Below are 8,028 nucleotides of genomic sequence, written 5' to 3'. Positions count from 1 at the left end.
GCTAGTGACCATTTATTTACCTGGTGATGCATCCCCTAAAGATAAAATGTTTGATGGGTCATGCAACTGCCCAATGTGGTGTTAAAGCAAAATAGGCAGAAGTTCATTAGCTTGTGATTGTTTCAGCACCCTAACACAAAACAACCCAAATTTTAACTTAGAGGTATTCCTTGTAATTAATTAAATTGAAAAAAAAAAAACCTAAATAGATATTCATCCAATGACCAAAAGCCAACTAGCTATTCGTTCTATAACTAGGGACTTTCCACATGTGGAACTTTTCCTGTTTTCTCAAAACCTCATGCAAGTAACTTGTGTTTTATCAAATTTGACTGAGGTTTTAGGAAAGTAGGGGGATTCCACTTACTGGGGGGAATTTCAGCAGTTACATCAAAGCAACAAAAATAACTGTAGGTGAATATTAGAGTCCTAATTATTGAACCTTTCTGGGATCCCATCATCAGAGATTTTTTTGTCAGTTGGTTAGTTCACTCCAATAGCTTAGTCGTCATCCTCTTTCGCATCACATTCCTGTCATCCTCCCTCTCAGATTGTCAGGGCACTCCAAATTTTTGTTTGCAGTCTACTTTCAAACTCAGTTCTATATTTTTCTTTGCTTATCTAAATCCATGAAGTTTTCAACAGAGGGGGTAAAACCAATCTTATTTTAAGGTCCACCCTCAAAAAACAAATGCATTTTTTCTTTAGTTATGAAAAAAATCTAAGACTTTGTTTATACACTAGTTTCAGGCATTACTATGTATTTCTTATGATCATCAGTCTTGCATATTTTGGGCAAATAGTGTATAGCTTAGGTTTTAAAGTGAGATAAAACAATATTTTTGCATGTATTTCATTATAATGGAAAGGAAGTTAACATTTATTTAAAGACTACTATATGTGAAGCACTGTTGGGCTGGGCGCTTTTATTTATTAGTTACAGTTATTGAACACCTATCTAGAACAGTTTCACTAAAGGCATTTACTAGACTTCTCCTTCCATGAAACACCTGGGCTGACCCTGGGTACTTAGTGACCACGGTCAGCAGGTCCATTTTAGGCACCTTTATGTTTACAGATAATCCGAGCATCCAATCATCGTTCTCTGCGGTAGTACCTAGGTCATCTCTCAAGAAAGTTAAGAACTCTCAATTTGTTTTTTTTAAGACAGGGCATTTAAGTGACGATAAGTGTGTGCATGAAGCCTGTTTTAGGATCAAACCTGGTTTTCTCTGACTAGAGCTTGGCTTCGGAGAATGTTTAGCCAAAATATCGGGGGATTCCAATCCCTTTTCTAGTTTTTTCTAATTTCCAAACTGAGAAAAATTCTTAATGATACAGGACAACTGTCTCCTCCGCGGCAAGACCCACGAGGAGAAGTGACACTAGCCGCCCCAGGCACTTCCTGAAACTGCAGGGGACAAGAGCAGGTGAAGGAATCCGCATACGATCTGAACCCAGAACGTCCTGGCTTCAGAGCACTCCAGCGCTAACCTCACTGGCAGGGGAGGAGCCAAGGCCACGCACGCGAAGCCCCGCCCCACCGTGACGTCAGGGACGCGACGCGTCGCCACGCAATGCAAATCGGGAAAAGAGGATGAGCTGGGCTGGTTTCCGTCGGGGTAGCGAAGGCTAGTTTTCCCTCGGTTTGTTGGGAAATGGGCCTGTGGCACGGAGGCCGGCGTTCGTGAAATGTGCCCGGCGCTACGGTGAGTGCGGGTCAGGTGTCTGGCCTTTGTTTCCTGGGAATTTGTCCTCAGTGAACCTTTTACCCTTCCACCAGCTGTTGGTCACCAGGGAGATAAGCCCTGCCGGCGGAGAGAGGTGGGACAACCCCAAGAACTGTCTTGTAGAGGAAGGGCCAACCTCTAGTATTTCCAGCTGCCCACCTACGTTGCCCAGCAAGTTTCCTGCGGTTTTCCGATCTTAGAAGGTGGCCTTGACCATTCCTTCTTTCGCTTGGACACTCAGACCCAGTTTTGACCTCCTTCTTCGTTACTCAGTTTTCTGATTCTTTGCTGTGTATCTAAAATCCCAGGCCTTGCTACAACTCCTCACATTTTCCCAGTTCCTCCTGCGCCGCGGCTACACTTGGTTTTAGTGAAGTGAAAGCATGAGTTTAATAAGCTAATCAGAGTTAAAACTGACTTCCTCTAACAGAAGGATTTCTTTCTAAAATATGTCTAAGATCCTAGAGTTGTAGCCCGGACAAATTTATTTCACCTCTACGTACCGAGGAGATTATTAGAACCCTGAATTGCAGTGATGTATTTATATATAAAACTGCAGACCACACTCCAGGGTTTCTTTCCTCCAGTTTATCCTTGTGACCTTGAGTAAGTCACTTAATCACTCACAGAATATTTACCTGACTCACGGAGGTGTTGTGGAGCCTCAGGAATTTAATATTTGTTAAGTGCTTAAAGGGTTTCTGATCAAAGAAATGTCTAACTGGAGAGCATCCTTACTTTTATATATATCCTGCTGTATTAAAAATGCCCAGTGATAATTGTTAAGAAGTGTTCCTGTTGTAGGCTTGTCCTGCGGCTTGCAGAGTAAGCAGATTTTGCATTTCATCTGAGTCTCTTTAAGGTTCATTGTTGAGTGTCATTCCTGATAGTTTCTCATCATTACAGTAAGGTGATGTCAGTTGTATGTTTTTATTAAACTGGTATGGCTGCTTGAAATAATGTATTCCTATTCTTGTGACATGTTAGGTGCATCCTTAAAATTAGTAAGAATCCTGCAGTAGTAAAACACACACACACACCTGTCATTAATGGAATTTTACATGAACATGTATTTGGGAAAACTGCATAAGAAAAACAAAACTATTTTAAAGATGCATTGAAAAACATTTTAAAATATATTTACTTGAACTTTATGAATTATGGGCATTTGTTTATTGATTGTGAACATAGTGGGAAAGAATCAAAATGGCTTCTTAAAACAAGACAATTGAAAAATAAAGTCAGCATATCAATTTCTTTAAATAAAATGGCTAGCATTTGATTTTATTATGTGGTTTTCTACATGAAAATGCAGTATATTTTTGTAGAAGTCAAAGGAAAAGAGTCCATTCAAATATTAGTTGCTAATAAAATTAAATATAATTAAGGAAGCATTTTAAAAAAATATTTTATGTTCTGCCTACAAGGGTTCAAGACCACCTTGGGCAACAGAGTGAGAACCTGTTTCAATAAAGGAGGAAGGAAGACATTTTACTATTATCCTAATTACCTTTTGCTCCATCATAAATCAAAAAACAGTAACTTAAAACTACAATTTAGTATCTCTTATGTTTCTCTTGGCTGACTGGATTTAGGTTATTCTCACTTAGGGTTTTATAAATTTGTATTCAGGTAAGTTGCTAGGGTTGGAGTTAACCTGAAATCTAAACTGGGTTGGACTCTAAGGTGGCTCACTCACATGGATGGCAGTTGATGTTGACTGGAAGTTCAACTGGTGTGTCTACATATAACCTCTTAGTGTGTTTTGAACCTCTCACAGAGTGACCGATGGGGTCCAAGAATATATGTTTGAAGACACAGCAAGTAGAAGCTGCTAATCTCTTAAAAGCCTGGACCTAGAAATTGGCACAGCATTACTTCCAACATGCTATACTAATTAGAGCCACAATAGAGCTGTGTCCCCATCAGATAATAGACTCCCCCCCCCCTTTTTTTTTTTTTTTGGTGTTAATGGGTAACCTAGGGCCTTGTACTCTACCACTGAGTTAGGCCCACAATCAAACTCCTACCTTTTGAAGCAAAAGATACCAAAGAATTTGAGACTATCTTCATTTAGTTCACTATCATTTTGATGACAAGGTCGTATTGAACTCATATTTGGATTTTTATAATAGATGAAGAATAAGGTACACTTATTTCTTTAATCATAGTGCTTTATATCTTCATGGCATATTAAAAATTTGCAGAACATTTTTCGGTATATATATTTTAACTTGATACAGATGGTAACCCTATAGAAGCAGAGGGATCATTTTTATTTAATTTTGCAGATAAAGTAAACTGTGGATATGCAGTGGTGTGTTGGTTGGGAGAATTTAAGGAATTTGCTTAACAACATATGATTAACAAGTGGAAAATAAAACTAAGACCTACAACATTTTCTTAGTATTAAATGTATTAGTGGTAAAGGATAATATGTTATATTAAACTTACTGGGAATTCTATACTTAAAACTATACCAATTCAAGTGAAATAGTACTAGTACATTATACATTGCATATTATAATACCGTTTTCAAAATAACTCATTCTGAAAAAGGTTACAGGCATAGGACTCCTGGAGGTCTTATTTTAATATCTCATTATAGAATTTTTAAAATGAAGATGATTTTATTCTTTTATTAGGTTGGAGAGTATATGATTTAAGATACTGATTTCATGGAGCAAATTATATTCCATGCTTTTATGATTATGTCAAAATGAAGCCTGATATTATGTATAACTATAATGCACTAATAAAAAGAACATATAGGATAGGATATTAAAAAAAAGATGCTGATTTCAGTTAGAAATAAATTTTCATCTTCCTTTTGTTGTTTCTAGAAACATTTGTTATTATGTTTTCTTTATGTTTATGGTTCTTAGTCTTGACTGAAAGTTAGAAATCACCTGGGGAGCTTTTATAATACCTGTGTGTAGACTCCATTCCCAGAGATTCTGATTTAACTGTTGAGGGGTGAGGCTTAGGCCTTAATATTTTAAAAAATTTCTTGAGGTGATTTTAATATATAGCGAGGACTGACAGCCATATCTTTTTCTTTCCTTTCTTTTGTTCTCCTTTCTTCCCCCTCCCCCTCTCTGTTTTGGTACATAGTAAGTTATGGTTCCCTACTTACCTATTTTTGCAGCTGTTAAAAAAAATTGGGCAGCAGGGCATGGTGACACACACCTGTAATCCCAGCTATTTGGGAGGCTGAGACAGGAGAATTGCTAGTTTGAGGCCACCCTGGGCAACTTAGACCCTTTTTCAAAATAAAATTTAAAAAACTGGGGCTGTAACTCATTGGTAGAGTGCACTTCAGTTCAATCCCCAGTAATTCCCCTCCATAAACAAATAAAAAAACCCTACACAATTAAATAAAACATTGGGCAATAAATGAAGGAGAAGATAAAAGAAATGGATTAAAGTTTCAAGTGTAGACAAACATCTATTTAAAAGACCTTTTGTTTCTAGGAATGGTCTTTAATAAAAAACAGATTTTGACTTGTTTTGTTAGTCATTTTGGCACTAAGCATTACCATTATTTACTTGTCTTTCATATTAAGAGGTGGAAATTCTAGTGTGTGTGTGTCTGTGTGTGTGTGTATTCCCTGTAGCTCTCAACATTGCACCTTATATATAGTAATGTTTACCATAATGTCGAAATGTTTACCATATTTCAGCTGATTTATGTCATCTCTGTTTAGAACTAGGGCTAGTTATTTTACTCTTCTGTTTATTTCCCCCTTAGCATTTTAAGAACTTTGTAAAACTTTCTTGAAATTGTCTTTCCTTGGTTTCCATGATATTGCACTTTCCTGATTTTCCTTCATTGTAATGACTCCTGCTTCCTTTTCTCAATCTTTTTCCCTTTAGACTTCATCAGTTCTGGAACCTTCGAGTAAATTGTCAGCTGAAGAGAAACAACTCACTTCCTTGATGATTTATTCTCCTGATTTTGGTTACTAGTATATATGATGTCTGTTTTATTTGTTTTCAAAAGATGTATTTATTCATTTGTATTTTTTTGAGATGAGGATCTTGCTGTGTTGCCAAGGTCGCCTCTACCCCTGGGTTCAACTGATCCCCCTGCCTAAGCCTACCAAATAGCTGGGACTTCAGGAATGTACCACCATGCCCACCCTGCTGATGTCCATGTTTTTAAAAGTACTATAGAAGTTTTAAAATATACTACACAAAAATGAAGAAAATAGAATTGTTCTAAACGAAATCCTAGATAGCATCATTTCAGTTTCACTCCTTCATCATTTCCCAAGTAATTAGGATTATAAAAATTAACATTAGTGGGTTGGGGTTAAAGCTCAGTGATAAGAGTGCTTGCCCAGCATGTGAGACACTGGGTTTGATCCTCAGCACTGCATAAAAATAAATAAATAAAATAAAGGTATGGTGTCCATCGATAACTGAAAATATCTATTTTTTAAATTAACATTAGTGCCTTAATAGTTGATCCACAGATTTAATGTCTGGTCTCTCTACTGCTTTGTAATTAATTACATATTTAAACCTTTGTTAAGCCATCTTTCTTTAGATGCCATTCTCTTATCATAAATTGAATTATGTACTTTCCTCTAAATCAGTGGTTCTTGCTTGGGAGCAATTTACCTCTCAGGACATTTTGTAGTATCCAGAGACTTGGGTATCACAAGTGGAGAAGGATGAGTACTACTGACTTTAGTGGGAAAGGGGGAGGGATGCTGCTAAACATCCTACACTCTACAGAGCAAACTCCCACAACAAATTTTTATCTAGTCTAAAGTGTGAATTTTATCTGGTTGAGGAATGCTGCTATAAATGAATCAGTTTAACCTAAAGTATTCAGTTTTTGTTAACAGCAGTATGGGTCTTCACATTTCACAGGGGAGGAAGAGAGAGGGGTGAGAATGGGGGACTGGAGAGATTGAGATTGTATCTGTAAACAAAACACAGTACTCATCTCATTCAGTATACTACCAAATCATGTTTCTGCCTTTTTGTCTTCTTTTCTGCAGTAGTCTTCTAGTTCTTTTCCATAGTATCCTTGTTCCTGTCTCTTTTAGATCCAACTTACATAATCATCAATTTGACCACCCTGAGATAATTTTTTTTTTCATCAAGACTGGCTTTATTGCCTGCTGAGTTAAACAATTCTGAGTGACTTCAAAAGTCCTCCACAATGTTACTATCTCTACCTAATATAATTTAGTTGTTGTTACCTAACAGTTATTAAGTATTGACTGTGAGGACTACCTAGGTAGGTGCCAGGGATACAAAGACATATCAGTGGACTCCCTTGATCCAGTTGATTATTTCTCAATAATTCCTATAGTATCCCTCATTTTTCTCCTGTTCTAATTTATCATTTTGTGTTTTTATTCCTGGTGGTTCTTTCTTTTGAAGTGCCCTCTTTTCTCTCTTTATTCTTAGTTAAATCTTATCTTTGGGGCCAGTTTCTGTCTCTGCCTCATCATTTCAGCATAATCTTCCATTGGTCCAAATACCATACTGAAGGAACAATACAGATAATAAGCAATATGGTGATCAGACCAAACAGTGAACTGCAGGGAGCTGGAATCTTTAGGAACAGAGAAGTGAAACTTACGTTGGCCCTTGAAGGAAGAAAGACCAGCACAAAGGATGAGAGAGTATAGTCTGAATTGGAAGCAACTTTGTCTTTTCTAGCTACACTGAATTTTCCTTACCTTGTGACTTCCCAGTGTCCAGAGTCACAATATATAGTGTAACAATTAATGAATATTAATTTGTTCTTGGTAACTAGGCAAAAAGACATGTAATCTGAAGGCCTATTCTCTATTTCCTCTAGAATAGTGCTATTCAAAGTAGCCAGTCTGAATCATTTAATGTCCTTTCCTTCAGTGTTAAGATAAAAGCCTGCCCTAAAATGTAAATCAGTGCACTGTTTTCTATAGTGAGAAAATCTTGCTACTATAAAAAGGTCAGTGTGCTTAATTGATTTACATTCTATCACAAGCTTCTTATTTTATGAAGACTAGCAATAAATACTTCTGCATTGGTCTTTGAATGACACTTGAAGTAGCATTGCTATAATGGGAGAAGTTAGTATGTTTTAAAAAATTATAACCTCTAGTAAGAAATACATTTTATATTTTAATCCAGTATTCCATACATATGCTTATGCACATTGTATTAATTCATTTTCTGTTACTATAATGAGACACCTGAGGCCAGATACTTTATAAAGAAGAGAGATTTGTTTAGCTCACGGTTTTGGAGTAAAAAGTCCAATTAGCCTAACAATGGTTCTTGCAGAGGCCTG

General features: G+C 36.7%; 1 protein-coding gene across 1 annotated transcript in view; it reads left to right on the top strand.

Moving 5' to 3' along the window:
• Positions 1-1,561: 1,561 nt before the first annotated feature.
• The window catches only part of Usp8 (ubiquitin specific peptidase 8), a 55,696-nt gene continuing 49,229 nt past the window's right edge, over positions 1,562-8,028 (top strand). The window contains exon 1 of the mRNA XM_047538855.1: positions 1,562-1,709. The gene's annotated coding sequence lies outside the window, so the exon portion shown is untranslated. The remainder of the gene's footprint in view (positions 1,710-8,028) is intronic.

The sequence above is a fragment of the Sciurus carolinensis genome, chromosome 2 (assembly GCF_902686445.1).
Source record: "Sciurus carolinensis chromosome 2, mSciCar1.2, whole genome shotgun sequence".
Classification (NCBI taxonomy): Eukaryota; Metazoa; Chordata; class Mammalia; order Rodentia; family Sciuridae; genus Sciurus; species Sciurus carolinensis.
Note: the sequence above shows the minus strand (reverse complement) of the source record. Positions and strands in the feature narration are given on the sequence as shown.